Below are 19,076 nucleotides of genomic sequence, written 5' to 3' on the forward strand. Positions count from 1 at the left end.
TGGGGAGAGGCAACGAGTGGGGTACCGCAGGGCTCAGTCCTGGGCCCAGTGCTCTTCAACATTTTTATTAATGATTTGGACAAGGAGGTGCAGGGAACGCTGATCAAATTTGCAGATGACACCAAATTGGGTGGGATAGCTAATACCCTGGAAGACAGAAACAAACTTCAAAGTGATCTTGACAGGCTGGAGTGCTGGGCTGAAAACAACAGGATGAAATTTAATAGGGATAAATGCCAAGTTCTACATTTAGGAAATAGAAACCAAAGGCACAGTTACAAGATAGGGGATACTTGGCTCAGCAATACTACAAACAAGAAGGATCTTGGAATTGTTGTAGATTGCAAGCTGAATATGAGCCAACAGTGCGATACGGCTGCAAGAAAAGCAAATGCTATTTTGGGCTGCATTAATAGAAGTATAGCTTCCAAATCACGTGAGGTACTGGTTCCTCTCTATTCGGCCCTGGTTAGGCCTCATCTAGAGTATTGCGTCCAGTTCTGGGCTCCACAATTCAAGGAGGACGCAGACAAGCTGGAGCATGTTCAGAGGAGGGCAACCAGGATGATCAGGGGTCTGGAAACAAAGCCCTATGAAGAGAGACTGAAAGAACTGGGCATGTTTAGCCTGGAGAAGAGAAGATTGAGGGGAGACTTGAGAGCACTCTTCAAATACTTAAAAGGTTGTCACACAGAGGAGGGCCAGGATCTCTTCTCAATCCTCCCAGAGTGCAGGACACGGAATAATGGACTCAAGTTAAAGGAAGCCAGATTCCAGCTGGACATCAGGAAAAACTTCCTGACTGTTAGAGCAGTGCGACAATGGAATCAGTTACCTAGGGAGGTTGTGGGCTCTCCCACACTAGAGGCCTTCAAGAGGCAGCTGGACAAGCATCTGTCAGGGATGCTTTAGGGTGGATTCCTGCATTGAGCAGGGGGTTGGACTCGATGGCCTTGTAGGCCCCTTCCAACTCTGCTATTCTATGATTCTATGATTCTATGATCCCTGACAGATGGTTGTCCAGCTGCCTTTGAAGGCCTCTAGTGTGGGAGAGCCCACAACCTCCCTAGGTAACTGATTCCATTGTCGTACTGCTCTAACAGTCAGGATGTTTTTCCTGATGTCCAGCCGGAATCTTTAGTAGCTAGGATGCTCAGCGGAGCCCTGAGCTCTCAATACATATTGCACCACTGTTAAAAGAACTGCACTGGCTACCTATTTACTGAGCTGCGTTCAAGGTTTTGGCTTTGGTAAGCAAAGCCTTAAACAACTCCGGACCAGGTTGCCTAGCTAACTGCTTCTGCTGGGCCAAATCCTACCCCCTTTTTTCAGAAATGTTCTCTCTCCCTGTGTTAGAGGCCTTGTTTTTTCTGCCTCTTGCACAGGGAATTTGGAGGATTTTCTCCTTGGGGAGAGGGAGAGGATTTTCACATACCTTTTATTTTTTTAAAAAAAGTTTAGCCACTTGCTGGGTGGCCTTCTTCCTATTTTTTTAGTTTTTCAAAGTAAAAGAAACACCCCCTCCCTTTCCTCAGCATTTAGAGGAGCCCAGTAGTTCTTACTGAATGCCTATTAGAGACCATATGAGCTCTCCCTCTCCAATAAGCATTCAGGAAGAACTCCTGGGCTCCTGAAAATGTCAGGGGTGCTTTTTTAAAAAAGAAAAAGAAAGGAAGATGACTCCCTCAACAATTGGCTACATTTTAAAAGGTATGTGGAAACCCTGTCCCCTCCCCAAGGAGAAAATTTTCCAGAATTCTCACCCCTCCCAGCCTCCTTTGCCTGTGTTTTCATTTCCCCCCCCCCCCACGAAAAACTGAAAATGGAATGGTCCAAATTTTCAGCCCAGCACTATTAACTGCCTTCCCTTATGTACACCCAGCTGACCCCTGAGATCATCTTCAGAGATGTTATTGGTTGTTCCGTGACCAATAGAGCATCACCAACTAAGAGCATGTTACAATTTTCTGTCTAAACATGCTTAGGATTTTGCGCTCATTGGTCCATCCATTCATACAAGGCACTGGAAGGAGCAAAATCACAGTATCCAACCTTCACTACATGTGTTAGTACCACAGTTAGAACATCCAAAATGGGCTTTTAATCCAAAAGTGTGTGCCACTCCAGCAACATAACAGAGCCTTCCGAGCATAGGAATGGGGGAAGAAATTTGTTCGGTTCAGATTTTAATGGAACTTACCTAGTTTTGCACTTTTGAACCACTATGTGAACTGAAACTCTATTACCCTTTGAAATGTGCACTTCTCTGAATTTTGTAATGGAGGTTTCCAATAAATATGTGTATATTAGGGATAATTTTATTGCATAAAATATGTGTATATTAGGGATAATAACACAAAAATGGATTATATCAGGAAATTGCTTGCAAAAAAATGGGTATATCAGGCAAAATACCTAAAAAATGCCTGTATTAGGAGAAGTATGCAAAGAAATGATTTTGAATTTTTATGCAAGACTTTTTTTTTAAAAAAAAAATCTCAGTGTTTGGGACGAAATAAACTTATTATTGGAGAAATTCTCAAAATTTGAGATGATCCAAATTTAATATTAGAAAAAAATGAAAAACTCAAAGAAACCAACACTGACAGATTCTTCCACCTATTCAATTCTCTTTCCATGAACTGAAGCGCCTTATGCATTTGTGGAGCAATTAGAATAATATAATAGCAGAGTTGGAAGGGGCTCATAAGGCCATCGAGTTCAGCCCCTTGCTCAACGCTTTAAGGAATCCACCTTAAAGCATCCCTTACAGACGGTTGTCCAGCTGCCTCTTGAAGGCCTCTAGGGTGGGAGAGCCCATGACCTCCCTAGGTCATTAGTTCCATTGTCATACTGCTCTAACAGTCAGGAAGTCTTTCCTGATGTCCAGCCAGATTGTGGCTTCCTGTAACTTGAGCCCATGATTCTGTGTCCTACACTCTGGGATGATCAAGAAGAGAGCCCATTATTCTGTGTGACAACCTTTCAACGTATTTGAAGAGTGCTCTCATGGTCATTCGTTCCATTGACGTACTGCTCTAACAGCCAGGAAGCATTTGAATCATGCTTCACACATGCAGAAGGATGTGTTAAATGTGTTCACTTTTAAGTTACTGCAAAACAATGCTTGAATTCATGGAGTAAACAGTTGTTTGTGGAAACCTTTTGCTCACGATGACACAGCAGTCTTTTAAAACAGGTAAGTCACCAGAGGAAGGCCTATAAAATGCTGCGTCACTCTTCACAAAGGGGCACTTTCGGAAATGAAAGAGAAGGTGGCAGCCAGAGTCAGACTCTGCGTCAACATAGTGGATGATTCTTGTTTGGTACGACGAAAGGATGTGAGGTTAAAAAGGGCCCTCCCTGAAGGTTCCTGCTTAATTAATTGTTCCTGACTAATGGCTTTGTTGGCAGTGAGTAGAGCATGATTCATTTTAGAGCTACCCTCAGTTCCTCTCATATAGCCAGGTTTTACATTTTTGGAGTTATTGAGGTCCACATTTACTAGCTCTCCTGGAATTGCCAGCCTTTCTTTGGATAATATTTATTTGTTTTGCTTTTCAACTCTGGTTCTCAAAATAAGTCACACCAGATGAAAATATTAATTTCTAAAAAGAATGAGCTCGACAGAGAATCTGCGCGATACAGATGGCAGCTCTCAAAGCAAATGCAATTTCCAGAAGGGAGGGGGCTCTAGAGTCAAGGGGCCACTTCTACAGATTTATGAAAAATTAATTTCAGTTCATTTTTTATCAGAATTTACCCAGTTCGCCCCTTCAGGAACAGACACAATCTGCAGCCAAAATCTGTACTTGCAATGTGATTTGTGGCCCCAAAAAAATGTGTTTGAGAGCAAGCATATATTTGGAAAATGTACACAAATACACTTTAATCAATGAGAGAAGGATACATACATTTGAAATCTGCATACAATTGATGTGTGCATTTGGAAAAATATGAATGACAATATGCATGGATTTTCTTGGGAAAAGACCCCCCCCCCAAGTTTGCTATTTAGCAGGGGGTTGGACTTGATGGCCTTATAGGCCCCTTCGAACTCTACTATTCTATGATTCTAAGGCCATAGCTAGACAGGGCAATATCCCAGGGCAATCCCCAGGATCATCCCTATGCATCCACATGACACACAGGGGATCCCAGGACCAGGGAGGGATGATCCCTCCCTTTCCCAGCGATCTCGCCCTACCCTTTGAGCCTGCTTTTTCTACGGTCTTGGGCTGTTCCTGAGACTGTGGAACGTGTGGGCGGGCGTCACAGGTTGTCCCGGCTCCTCACGGTTACTCTTGAAGAGCCAGGACCCATGCCCATTGGGGATGGGATGGGGGAAGCGAAACAAATTATTTAAAATAAAAAAACTTAGTTTTTGTGCATGAGCATTCATGTGCTCTGCTCCTTTAACAACAACACACAAAAATAGCGGGCGTGACATCCTCGCCCTCTGAGGTCATCACGTGCCGCATGTAAACAGGGGGAAATCTTGCAATAAAAATATCACAAGATCCTCACTCCTCCGTCACGCTAGACCTGGTAGGTCTAGCTGAGGCCTGCGTCAGAGCAAACTTCCCTAGCCCACAACCAAGAGAGCTTCTAGTATGGCCGGGTGTTCTGTTTTACAGAGGAGAGTTCTCCATTTTGGAGGACAGGCAGAGGACACTCCTCTCCTTAAAGGTATCCCATATTTGATGAGCTGTCCAGTGCAAGTCTGGTTTAAAGAACCCTAAGGTAACAGCACCTGGACAGCAGTCAGAGCACCAGGCACACAGGTCACCTGATCAGTCTGCTCCACTATGGTGAGATACCATATTTCTTGGATTCTAAGATGCCATCGATTGTAAGACACACACTAATTTCAGTACCACCAACAGAAAAAAAAACGTTGATTCTAAGAAATAATAAATGCACCCGAGATTCTAAGACGCGACCCATTTTTAGAGATGTTTATATGGGGGGGAAGTGTGTCTTAGAATCAAAGAAATATGGTATATTGTTTTCTCCCACATAAGAGGCATTCAAGAGACAGCTGGACAGCCATCTGTCAGGGATGCTTTAAGGTGGAGCCCTGCATTGAGCAGGGGATTGAACTCGATGGCCCTATAGGCCCCTTCCAACTCAATGATACTATGCTTCTATGATTGTATGTGTGTTTTTTTAGAAATAAATAACAGTTACTATTTCTAAATATGCACCTATACATATAAATTGGCCACCCTATGTCTTACTGGTAGAGACAAACCTTCTTTTCTGATCATGGAGGTACCTACTGAAAGTTCTCAACACTTGAGCTGAAGTCAGAATTTCCCAACCTGGCGCTCCCAAGATGTACGGCCATGCTGGCTGAGAATGATAGAAGCTGTATTCCTACACCTCTCAACAGTATCAAGTTGAGAAAGTTCCCCCGGGGGAATTGTGCACTTTCTGGCGGCTCCAGAAATTGTGCTTTCTCCTCCTCTCCAATCAGGGACTTAAAGCCCCTCTTAATGCAAGGCTACCTTGCATTAAAGGGGCCTTTAATGCCCCAATTGGAGTGGGCGGGGGGAGGAAAATACACTTTCTGGAGGGTCTAGAAAGTGCGCAACCTCCCTCTATGCTAATGGCACCATTAGCATGGAGGAGGGAAATGTGCAATTTCCAGACCCTCTGGAAATCACACATTTCCCCCTTTCATGCCAATGGCCATCACCATTAGCATGGGGGGGAGGGGGTTCTTGCCAATAGCTTGTGGGGCTTGTGAGTGCTCAGTAGAGGCTCATACAGCATGGCTCATGGAGGCAGGCCATGTGGTGGTGGGGAAGTGCTCCCAGGGTGCACATGGGAAGCGTCCGTAAAACCCTACAGACGGCAGAGTTTGGCTGCTTAGACATGTCAGCTATGCAGACTGTCGATCCTGTAGGCGCAGGGGAAATGAATTAAATCAGAACTGATCTAAGTTTGAATTATGAAAATACTTAAGTTTATTCGTTTGAAGTCAGGCCTCATTATACATTTGGGAATTAGGAATATATACCAGGTTTTAGTTACGAACTGAGCGATTTTGAGTTGCAGTGGCATCTCTTCGAATAGACACCCACCCAAAAGCTGCCACTGGAAAGAGGTCTCATATGTTGAGAACTAGTGTGGTGTAGTGGTTAGAGTGTTGGACTGGGAGTTGGGAGGTTTAGGTTCTAGTTCCCACATGGCCATGGAAGTTCACTGGTTAACTTTGGGCCAGTCACAGGCTCTCACAGCATTGTGTTGTGAGGATAAAATGGAGAAGAGGAGGATTATGTAGGCTGCCTTGAGTTCCTTGGAGAGAAAAAAGAATGAATGCAATAACTAAATAAGAATAAATAAATAAAAATATTGTTCCTACAGCATATTTTCTATATCAGCTTACTTCCCAATTGCCATAGAAAAAGTTATTTCTGAGAAGCAAGGACCCGTTTACTCTTTCACTCAGCTTGCTTGTGAACGAGAACTTTCAATAATATTGTGACAGATGCTTTACTTTTCTCAACTGAGTTTTGATTCCCCTGTGAAGGGGAAACTTCAAAAGCTCAGAACACATGGGTTTATTTTATATGTTCTTATTTGCACCCGTTATTCCTGGGGTCTCCAAAGTGGTGCCCCTGAGCACCAACCTGCCTACGGACACCTCTCTTCACATCCATCAGGTTCCCTGCACCTCGTGGTTTTATTTTTAACTGGGACACTTGTATGCTAAAAAAACAAAGTGTATCTCTCAGTGCCATCTTTATTTATTTATTTACAATATTTATATACTGCTCCTCATTCAAAATTTCGGGATGGCATACAAGATAAAATAAAATAAAAACAGAATGAAAACACATTAAAAATAGATTTGTAAAAGAAGCAAAATGCAAAGTGAACCATGGCTGGTCATAAAGGGAAGCCTTCCTGGAATGATGACGTTTTCAGGAGGCACCGAAAGGAATACAAAGTTGGCGCCCACCTGACCACCAGAGGCAGGGAATTCCATAGGAGGGGGGCCACCACACTGAAGGCTCTTCCCCTGGTGGACTCCAGTTGGAGGATAGGTCTATGTGGAACCACCAGGAGTAGGCCCTCGGATGACCTCAGTGTCCAGGGTTCAAAAGACTGGACGCTGTTTTTGTTTTGATGTTCAGCTCCCATCTTTGCTTTGTACTTACATTCTGGGCAAGTTGCTTTCTGGGAAATGAGTGTTTGTCCACCTTCGCAGCCATTTTACGACAGTGTTCACAACACCTTCTCAAAATTAAAAATGTGCAAACCAACCCAAAGAAGTTGGGGACTCATCGTTCAATTTACTCTTCTTTTTGCATGGATCTTTGATTTGTTGCGCTGTAATTTCTGTATCCCATTGAGATGCTGGTTTATGCCCTTTAATATATATATATATATATATATATATATATATATATATATATATGAATGAGATAGAGAGGAAATTGTATCAACTTCAGTTTGGGAAGCACTTGAAAAATGGCAAAGAGAATCTCTCAAGAATTGGTGAACTTCAAAGGTCATCGCTGAAGTATTCCAGAAATCTCAAGCTCAGCGGGAGGCAATACATTTTTGTTTCTTCTCTTGGCTTTTCCCAAGAGACATTCTTATCTTATTGAAGTTCCGGAATAAAAGTGAGGCTTCTCCAAGATCTGGCTTTCTGATGTGGAATAGAACGGCTGCTCTTCAAGTCTGGAATAAAATTCATCATGACAGGCTACGGAAGAGAAGCCCTGCTTATCCATTCCCCAATTCCATCGCCATCTTCAGCTGTGTAACTTTTTGTGCTGCTAAATGTAGCCTTTAAAGTGTTATACCTGCCTTGCCCTACCTGGTGTCCTCCCGTTGTGTTGGACTACAGTTCCCATTAACCACAGGCAGCATGGCCAGTAATCTAAGGACACTGAACATGTTTGATTTCCAGTGCAGATTTTCTGGTTTCTTTGGTGATCTCAATTTCACAATCTTTCTGAAATCTACCCAATTTATTTTTCACCAAGAGGGGGCACCTGGATGTAGACACTTGCAGAAGCTGAGAAGTCCATGGCCCAATCAGGGAGAACCTGCTCTGCAGGAAGAAGGTCCCATGTTCAAACACCGGCATCTCCAGGTAGGGCTAGAAAACCTCCTGCCCCAAACCCTTGACAGCTGCTGCCAGTCAGAGTCTGCAATACTGGCCAAACAGACCAATGGTCTGACTCAATATAAGTCACCCCCCGAAAAGAATCCTAACGGATTCTTTTGGAATGAAGATGCCCATCTGAATGGGCATCCCATGTCAAGCAGCGGATAGCATCTGAATTTGGATGTGCATCATATTTATGCCTGCAGTGTCTTAAAGCAAGCATTTTCATGTTACCACGTGGAGCTTTTGTAGATAGCCAAGCCCATAGAACATAGGTGAGGCAATGTGGTGTAGTGGTTAGAGTGTTGGACAGGGGCTTGGGGAGAGATGGGTTCTAGTCCCCGCTCAGTCAACCTACCTCACAGGGTTGTGGGGAGGATAAAATGGAGAGGAGAAGGACCAACCAGATGTCCTGCAGATGGTTTGGACTTCAGTTCCCATCAGCTTCAGCCAGCACGGCCAGTAAATAGGAATGCTGAGAATTGTAACCCAAAAGATCTGAAGGACAGCTGTTTGGGGAAGGCTGCACTAGCAGAAGGGCCTTTATAGTGGTGGCACTCTGTCTTCAGAATTCTTTCCCCCATGAAGCCTATGGCACCACCACCCCTTCTGGTCTATGGTGTCTGGTATTTTGAGGAAATCATTTTCCTGACTCTCCCTGCAGCTTTTATGATGATGTATAAAATTTTAAAGTATGTTCTATTGATTTATTTTGCAGCTTGTTCTTAGTGCTTTTGTATTAGTTTGCTTTTAAAGATTTTTTTTTAATTGTAAGTGGACCAGTGAACCATCTGGGTGGAAAAATGGAATATAAATAAATTAAACCAAACAACCACATAAACAAATTCATGTGTACTGGGCGGGGGGGGGGGAATATTATAGCTGCATTTCTTGGAATTGTCAATTATACATTAACTAGTAAAATACCCAGCACCATGCTGGGATGTTTGTGTGTATATATGTGTGTGTGTGTGTGTGTGTGTGTGTGTGTGTGTGTGTGTACATATATCAGTGGGGGTTGGTGGCTCCTGTTTTGATGGGGCTGGGATTCCTGCATGGCCAAAAAAAAGAGGACAGAACAGGCCATGGATTTACATAAAATGTGCATATGCTAATTAATATACATAGATGTACATTTGTAAATACTGATAAAAATCATCTCACCATGTTACGGTTGTAAATTTATGCAAATCGTGATTTCCATAAATATTCCCACCTGTAATTTTGTGCAAAACCACGGAGATATATATATATATATATATATATATATATATATATATATATATATGTTGTGAGCTCCCACCGGATGGTTGCAAACCATCTGGTGGTTCGCCCCGCATGCATGCCAGGGTTGGGCAAGCTGAGTGTGAACAGGACACAGGGCAGTTCACTAGAGGCATTCAAGAGGCAGCTGGACAACCATCTGTCAGGGATGCTTTCGGGTGGATTCCTGCATTGAGCAGGGGGTTGGACTCGATGGCCTTGTAGGCCCCTTCCAACTCTGCTATTCTATGATTCTATGATCAGTAAATCCTGAACTCCTTGAGTTTGTCCGAATTCCACCTTGAAGCTGATTCTGACTCTTGCGTATGTCTCAGATTGTGATCTTTGCTTTGCTTTCTGCATGAAAATACAGGCATACTTTCATTCACATTCCCCCAAATATACACATCAACTGTGCAACTTTTTGAAACATTTCAAATGTGCTAGTTTGGTTCTGCATCTTGCATCACAAGCTGGGAACTGTCCCGACTTCAACCACAGATTGCGTTTGGGCCCAGGAGGTGCGATATGGGTAAATTCTGGTCCAAAATGAACTGAAATGTTCACATGTATCCCTATTTCCATGGCAGGCTGGCTTGATTTCTGGACATTTTTTTTTAAAAAAAATTATGAACCAATTGTTGCGGATGAGCTTCCAAGGACTTTCGAAATCAATAGTATTGCTTTGCAGGCTGTGCAATAAAGAGAGATCATGGGTTTTCTGGATAGCTCATGCATTTAGATGCAGCATTTATTTATTTATTTTATTTATTTATTACATTTCTATACCGCCCAATAGCCGGAGCTCTCTGGGCGGTTCACAAAATTGATCCTGCTCAATTTGTCCAAGGGAGTCAGAAAGTTGCTCAGGCCTCCTGAAGAGAAGGATGGAGGGGGTGGAGAGGAAGTTGAGGCAGATTCAGGGTGGTTGGCACAGATGGCACCCCTTGCATCAGGGAACATTTGTTCCCTCCTGGGCAGCCTCAAACCCCCTGACCTTTCTTCCACCTGTCAAAATCATGTCATCAGGATTCTGCAAGGGCCCCCGGGAGCTTCCTGAGCAAATTCCTCCTTCCAGATTGCCACTTACTTTCCTTCAGCTTGTTAGTTTTTTCTGGGATGTGTCTCTAGGCGGCTGCAGAAATACAACTCGTCAGATGCCAGTTGCTACCGAGCAATGAACTTAGAATCATTGAATAGCAGAGTTGGAAGGGGCCTACAAGGCCATCGAGTCCAACCCCTTGCTCAATGCAACCCCACCCTAAAGCATCCCTGACAGATGGTTGTCCAGCTGCCTCTTGAAGGCCTCTAGTGTGGGAGAGCCCACAACCTCCCTAGGTAACTGGTTCCATTGTCGTACTGCTCTAACAGTCAGGACGTTTTTCCTGATGTCCAGCCGGAAACTGGCTTCCTTGTTCATCTATTTGATGTATTTGCAAGAGACCTTCCCATGTGCTTGATATAGTCATGTAAGAGAGCTGCAATCGGCATTTCCTGAATCTGCACCAGGAGGCCACACTGTCCTGTAATGCGCATGTCTGCGTTTTTACATTCTTAGAATTAATGCATCCTAGGGTGACCATATGGAAAGGAGGACGGGGCTCCTGTATCTTTAACAGTTGCATAGAAAAGGGAATTTCAGCAGGTGTCATTTGTATGCATGTCGCACCTGGTGAAACTCCCTCTTCATCACAACAGTTAAAGCTGCAGGAGCTATACTGCAGCTATACTGTGTCCCGATTTAAAAGAGGGCAGGGCACCTGCAGCTTGAACTGTTGTGATGAAGAGGAAAATTCACCAGGTTCTCCATATATACAAATGACACCTGCTGAAATTCCCTTTTCAATACAACTGTTAAAGATACAGGAGCCCTGTCCTCCTTTTCATATGGTCACCCTAATGCATCCACCATTTTGAGGCTTGGGATAGCCAGAATTTGGTTACCTACCCCATGGAGGCTGGTTCAACGGTGAGAAGGTAGGACCCAATGGAGCCTGAACAATCTCCTGAGCTCTTTGGTGAGGGTCACAGCAATAATAGGGTGGCCCTATGGAAAGGAGGACAGGGCCATCCAAGTAGGTGTGGAACCACTGCAACACAGTGCCTCCAACTCCCAACCCAGACAACCCATCCAGAGGATATCATGGTCGATAGTATCGAAAGCCACCGAAAGCCACTGAGAGGTCCAAGAGAATCAACAGGAGCTATAGTAGAGTGATCAGGTATGAAAGAGGGCAGGGCTCCTGCAGCTTTAACTGTTGTGATGAACATGGAATTTCACCAGGTGCTGCATGCATACAAAGGACACCTGATGAAATTCCCCTTTCAATACAACTGTTAAAGGTGCAGGAGCCCTGTCCTCCTGTTCATATGGTCACCCTAAGTAATAACATTTAGCCGTGTGGTTCTGGGGCTTTTGAGGGGTGTTTTTTCTTGTCATTTTGTCTCTTTCGCCTGGCACCCCCGCTCAGAAGTGCACATCAACTTTGGTTTGCATTAACTGGCAAACAGGATGGTCTTCTATCTATTCAGAATGGGATTACGAATCTGGGATGTTCTCCTGAAATATATGGGGCTCCGACAGAAGACCTTTCAAGAGGGTTGTGTCTCATTTATGTTTCTTAAAAGTCTATTTTATTGGAAATATTAAGTATTCAAGAACTCCAACTAGGCCCCAGGGCTGACCTTTGGCCTACTATTATGCGCAAGCGATAATATGTAGGTCAACGTCTCAGAGTGACGAACCTCTTCTGCCTCTCCTTGGCGGCTTGGAGAACAGCCATGGCCTCGAGCAAAATTGAGTCGATAATTCTTTGGTTTAGCTTCAGCGAAACGGAGACACCGCAAACAAAAAGAGGGGAATCAATGAGTTCCCACGTGAGCGGTGCAGAGCTTCAGTATATAACATTCTAAGGTTACCCCGGGCCCTGATGGAAGCGGAAAAGAAATGCTTAGACTTCTATTGCAGGCATATGTTTAGCAAGAGGAATGTTGCACCCTGGGAATGGCTATGCCCTTGTCCGTCCTTCGAGTCTTATGGCCTCTGTTTTCAAATGTAGGCCTCCAAAACTTTGGGTTCGCCGCTGATAGGAATGCAGCACATGAACTGTACGTAGTGGATGAAGATAAATAGCTTTAGACTCTGGACTTAATGGGGGAAGCTCTTTACATCTAAGGTCCTCCTCCGGGTGCCTCCTCCGAGAGAGGCTCGGAGTGTGGCAACGAGGGACAGGACCTTTTCGGTGGTGGCCCCCAAACTATGGAATGATCTCCCTGATGAGGCTCGCCTGGCGCCAATGCTGCTATCTTTCCAGCGCCAGGTTAAGACTTTCCTCTTTGCCCAGGCATATGGCGGTACATCTTAATCACCCACATGTTTAGTTTTTTCTAACGGTTTTTAATGCTTTATGTGTGTATGTTCTGTGTTTTAGAATTTTAAATTTTGTATATACGTTTTTATCTTAATTTTAGAATTTCTGTAAACCGCCCAGAGAGCCCTGGCTATGGGAGCGGTATATAAGTGCAATAAATAAATAAAATAAATAAAATAAAATACATGGTAAAGAAAAAAGGTATATTACATCACAGGTCAGTGGTTCTGATGTCAATGGGATGGTGAATCCACTCCAAGTTCAGTTAGGAAAGCTCCTGTAGTGTTCTGACTTGTTCTGATTGAAATCTGGCATGGATTTACCACTCCACTGACATCATAGCCACCAGCCTCAACTGTCAGAGATGTATTAAGCCGTTCTCATTCGTAGGCCTCCAGACTTCAGCTCTGAAGTCCTACCCTCACAACATCACTGTATGTATGACTTGATCAACTTCCTGTTTAAGCCAAACACTAACCAGAACACAGTTAGACTTGGAATTCCATACTTTCCTAAAGTTTGCAATGTCGTTTGCAGTCCTATTAATTTTTTATGCATACACTTTTGTAAACTGCCCAGAGAGCTTCAGCTATGGGGCGGTATATAAATAATAATAATAATGATATAATAATAATAATAATAATAATAATAATAATAATAATACACTTGGAAAAAAGTGCACATTTGAAATAGTGTGGCAAACTGCATATAATTGGAAAATGCACACAAAAAGGCTTTATTCGGTGGGGAAAATGCTTGAAAAAACCCGGACATTTGAAAATGTGTACACCACACTGACAACAAAGGTCCGCATAGTTAAAGCAATGGTATTCCCCGTAGTAACCTACGGCTGCGAGAGCTGGACCATAAGGAAGGCTGAGCGAAGGAAGATAGATGCTTTTGAACTGTGGTGTTGGAGGAAAATTCTGAGAGTGCCTTGGACTGCAAGAAGATCAAACCAGTCCATACTCCAGGAAATAAAGCCAGACTGCTCACTTGAGGGAATGGTATTAAAGGCAAAACTGAAGTACTTTGGCCACATAATGAGAAGACAGGATACCCTGGAGAAGATGCTGATGCTAGGGAAAGTGGAAGGCAGAAGGAAGAGGGGCCGACCAAGGGCAAGATGGATGGATGATATTCTGGAGGTGACGGACTTGACCTTGGGGGAGCTGGGGGTGGCGACGGCCGACAGAAAGCTCTGGCGTGGGCTGGTCCATGAAGTCACGAAGAGTCGGAAGCAACTGAACGAATAAACAACAAACATTTGAAAAAATGTGTGCAAAAGTGCATGTGTTTTGAAAAATGGGCACAAACTAGTCTACAGATTTTGTGCATATTTTTTTAAAAAAAATTGCAGCCAGATGTCAAAATGGAACAAAATGAACTCAGCAGGGAGGCAATGAGAACCTGAGCAAAATTGGGGTTGAGAGTTTCACCTATCCTTACTTTCCTCACCTCCAACCAAGCCCAATAGCCAGAGGCTGCCACTGCTGCCTAAGAAGAACATATGGAAAAGAACCGGGCTCCTGTATCTTTAACAGTTGTCTAGAAAAGGGAATCTCAGCAGGTGTCATATTTTTATGCATGCAGCACCTGGTGAAATTCCCTCTTCATCACGACAGTTAAAGCAGCAGCAGCTATACTAGAGTGACCAGATACAAAAGAGGACAGGGCTCCTGCAGCTTTAACTGCTGTGATAAAGAGGGAATTTCACCTGGTGCTGCTTGCATAGAAATGGCACCTGCTGAAATTCCTTTTGCAACTGTGAAAGATACAGCAGCCCTGTCCTCCTTTCCATACGGTCACCCTATTGCTGCCCCCCCCTCCACAGCATCCATCATCTCCTGCCTGAGGTGACCAACTCACTCTGTCTAATGATAGGGCTGGCCCCGATATGAACTCCGGCATTTCTTTTTCTAGAAATTTAGCACGAGAACCAAAGAAAGAAATGAGAGCTGCATCTTCCTTTAGCCTGACAGAAGAAAGCGGCTGCACAAAACAAGCCCGGCATTGTTTATTGAGTTCTTCTCCTTTGCCTTTGATCATATATACATGCCGCCTCAGGATACACTCTGTACAGTTTTGTGTTCGTCTTTTGGGACTGCCGCCTCATCTTAGCAGTTCCTTTCCAGGTTCAGAGAGAGTCAGTGGGGGCTTCCCTTCGGTCACCTAAGCAATTGGGCTCCTCAAAGGCCTTGTACTCGCCTGAATTCCCAGCCCCAGAGGTAACTCTTCCAGCTGCCTCTCCACCCCACCGCCTTTACCAAGACTCACCGTCTCCCTGGCAGCTGGAAAGCAACCAGCCCTCTAACTGGCTTCACAGCAGCCATTTTTTCAGCACAGGAAAGAGGGACAGAAACCTTCTCAGACAGCTTCATCGAACCAAGTCAGAAATGCCCAGGTTTGCTCTGCAGTAAGGAAAGCGAACCACCAGCTGCGAATTTGATGGAAGCCACTAAGCCTTAGCTAGACCTAAGATTTATCCCGGGGTCATCCCTGTTCGAGGAGGAGCTGAGGAGCCTTATGACGAAGGTGAAAGAAGAAAGTGCAAAAGCTGGGTTGCAGTTAAACCTCAAAGAAACCAAGATTATGGCAACCAGCTTGATTGGTAACTGGCAAATAGAGGGAGAAAACGTGGAGGCAGTGACAGACTTTGTCTTTCAAGGGCGCAAAGATTACTGCAGACGCTGACTGCAGCCAGGAAATCAGAAGACGTTGACTTCTTGGGAGGAGAGCAATGACAAATCTTGACAAAATAGTAAAGAGCAGAGACACCACACTGACAACAAAGGTCCGCATAGTTAAAGCAATGGTATTCCCTGTAGTAACCTATGGCTGCGAGAGCTGGACCATAAGGAAAGCTGAGCGAAGGAAGATAGATGCTTTTGAACTGTGGTGTTGGAGGAAAATTCTGAGAGTGCTTTGGACTGCAAGAAGATCAAACCAGTCCATACTCCAGGAAATAAAGCCAGACTGCTCACTTGAGGGAATGGTATTAAAGGCAAAACTGAAGTACTTTGGCCACATAATGAGAAGACAGGATACCCTGGAGAAGAGGCTGATGCTAGGGAAAGTGGAAGGCAAAAGGAAGAGGGGCCGACCAAGGGCAAGATGGAGGGATGATATTCTGGAGGTGACGGACTTGACCTTGGGGGAGCTGGGGGTGGCGACAGCCGACAGAAAGCTCTGGCGTGGGCTGGTCCATGAAGTCACGAAGAGTCGGAAGCGACTGAATGAATAAACAACAACATCCCTGTTCATGTAAATGACACACAGGATATCCCGGGAACAGGCAGGGACGATCCCGGGATAAACCTTAGGTCTAGCTAAAGCCAACATCTTGTGAACAATCAAACAAGGAGGCCAAAACAAGAATAATTAAAAGAAAAAAGACAATAAGACAGGGCAACGCATGGAGTTACTGATATTGGCTGACAATTAGAGATGGATGATCTCACCTGCACCAGCTTCAATGGGTGCACACAGAGCTTCTGCCCACCTCTGCTTGTGGCACCACGCAAGCTTCTAGATAGCCTGGTGAGCACCTGACGAAACCGTGGGGTCACTCGGCCTCGATTCAAAGCAAGCTGCTATTGTGCAGAACAATTGCAGCTCCAGACCATCCATATTTTTACTATTGTGTAATTGGTGGCCATCAAGGGGCCATTTACCTAGTATTAAATACACGGAAGTTCCAGAGCCACCATTTTGGTGGCTGCCAGAGTCCCAATCGCCGCCTATTAACGTAGGGTGACCCTATGAAAAGGACAGGGATCCTGTATCTTGAACAGTTGAATCAAAAAGGGAATTTCAGCAGGTGTCATTTGTATGAATGCAGCACCTGGGGAAATTTCGTCTTCATCACAACAGCTAAAGTTGCAGGAGCCCTGCCCTCTTTTAATTCTGGTCACTCTAGTATAGCTCCTGCAGCTTTAACTGTTGTGGTGAAGATGGAATTTTACCAGGTTCCCCATATATACAAATGACACCTGCTGAAATTCCCTTTTCTATGCAGCTGTTAAAGATGCAGGAGCCCTCTGCTGGTCATTGGAGAAGGGAAGCAACTGTGCGCTAGCATTAACCTCCAGCCCTTCTGGATCAGTGGAAGAAATGCTCACCCCCCCCTCCCTTTGGTTTCTGAGATTCCTCCAGAGATGTCTGACATACTTTCAAGCCTATCTTTTAGCTCTGCTGTTTGAAATCCGTATTTTAAATCTCTGCATTGCTGCTAGGTTTTATTCTGGTTGTACTTTTATATCGTAGTATTAAGCTTTTATATTGTTTTACACTGTACTTTGTGGTTTAAATTTTTGTGAACCACCCAGAGAACTTTGGCTACTGGGCGGTATGGCTTTTCCCCTCTTGCAAGGAATCCTAGACAGCTTACAAAGTCTTCTTCCTCTCCATTTTGTCCTCACAACGACCCTGTGAGGTAGGTTGTGTTGAGAGATTGACCCAAAGTCACCCAACTGAGCTGCATGGCCAAGAACCTGGGTCTTCCAGTCCAGTACTCTAACCACTACATCACACTGGCTCTCTTTTCTTGGGCAGCAATCCAAAGGGCCTGTTCAGAAGACATGCTAAGCCATAGTGGTTAAGCATATTGAGCTAAACATTATGACTTAGTGGAATTTCCTGCCTCTGGAAGTCAACCTTGTACTCCTTTCAGCGCCTCCTGCAAACATCTTTATTCCAGGAAGCCTTTCATTAATATGCAGCCTTGTATCTCTGTATTTGCTTCTTTTAAAATTTGTTTTAACTGTTTTATTCTGTTTTTATTTTCATTTCATCTTGTACACCGCTCGGAAATTTTTCAATGGGGAGCAGTATATAAATATTCTAAATAAATAAATAAATAAATAAATAACCACTGTTTAAAGATGCTCACTAACCATTTACTGCAAAAGGGTTAGCAGCCTAACTATGGTTTAGCATGTTGTCTGAACAGGCCCATCATAATACTTCCCTGGGAGAATGACCCACTGAACAAAGTGGGTTAAACAGAAAGCTCTGACATGGGCTGGTCCATGAAGTCACGAAGAGTCGGAAATGACTGAACGAATAAATAACAACAAAACATAGGCAACCTGCAACTCTGTATTTCACATGCTAACCTAACCACAGATTATCAGCGTGGGCATTTGACTTCAGGCAAATGAAATTTATCTTAATTTTAATTCAGGAATTCGCAGCTGCTATCAATCGCTATCAATTTGCCTCGGCTGAACTAAACCCGTTTTAATTCTTCTTCTTTGTCTGAATTTAATTTGAAAGCCTTACTCTTGGGATCCTAAGGATATAAACGTGTGAAATGCCTTTGATTGTCTCTCTCCTCTTCCCCAGGGTTGGCACACTGACTGAAAACTAACCTAGTTTTTATCTTACCACCTACAGTGTCCACATGACAAAAAGGGGGGGGGGGAAGGAAAGGCATCACCAGGAAAAAAAAACCCGGAACAAAAGAAGACAGAGATTTGTACATGCCAATTTATATGCATAGATGCAAATTTAGAAATAATTACTATAATTTCAATAGACATACAATTCAGCTCACCATAGGGGAGAAGACTGGGGCCAGGTGATCTGTGTGACTTCCCATTCAGTCTGCTCTCCAGGTGCTGTGATGGGCATATTCAATCCCCCTGCTCTCTGTCTTTCTATCTGTCTGTCTGTCTGTCTCTCTCTCTTTATGGTTCTTTGTCTTGAAACTAGATTTGGCAGGGACCAATTTTGAAAAAGATGACACCTTCAAATAGAATGAGGGCGTGAGAACTTGTAGCCCTCTGGGCATTGATGAACTTTACCATCAGGGATGTCCGTCCCTGGGAAATCTGGGCTTGACAGAGTTCCGCGGCAGGCCTGACTCGGTTTGCATTTGTGGGCGGAACCATGGCTTTTCCTCCAAACTCCGGGAACTTCGTGCAGATTTTGTGTTTGTGTGTGTGTGTGTGCTGAGCCATAAGTGGCACAGACAGAGATTTGCACAAATTGCAGAAATTACACAAATTTGCCCCAAATTCAGCCATAATCTGCGCAAATTCAACAAGACAGAAAATTTGCAAACCGGCCCAACTCACTGCAGACAGAGTCGGGCTCCACAGTGGAAAATGAACTGACGTCTTGGGCATCGGACAAAGGGAAACTCATTGAGTTCCACCCTGCAAACGGATCCCTCTGACATGCCTACTTTCCATTGACCAAGCTGGCTGGGGCTGATGGGAGCTGAAGTCCAAAAACTTTGGCAGGGCCAGAGGCTCCCCAGACCTAAAATAGTCAGCCCATAGCATGTGACAGCTACCCAGGTCCAAGTA

General features: G+C 44.2%; 1 protein-coding gene across 1 annotated transcript in view; it reads left to right on the top strand.

Moving 5' to 3' along the window:
• Positions 1-19,076, top strand: part of COL20A1 (collagen type XX alpha 1 chain) — a 171,380-nt gene that overhangs the window by 54,694 nt on the left and 97,610 nt on the right. The window lies entirely within an intron of this gene.

The sequence above is a fragment of the Elgaria multicarinata genome, chromosome 1 (genome assembly GCF_023053635.1).
Source record: "Elgaria multicarinata webbii isolate HBS135686 ecotype San Diego chromosome 1, rElgMul1.1.pri, whole genome shotgun sequence".
In the NCBI taxonomy this organism is placed as follows: Eukaryota; Metazoa; Chordata; class Lepidosauria; order Squamata; family Anguidae; genus Elgaria; species Elgaria multicarinata.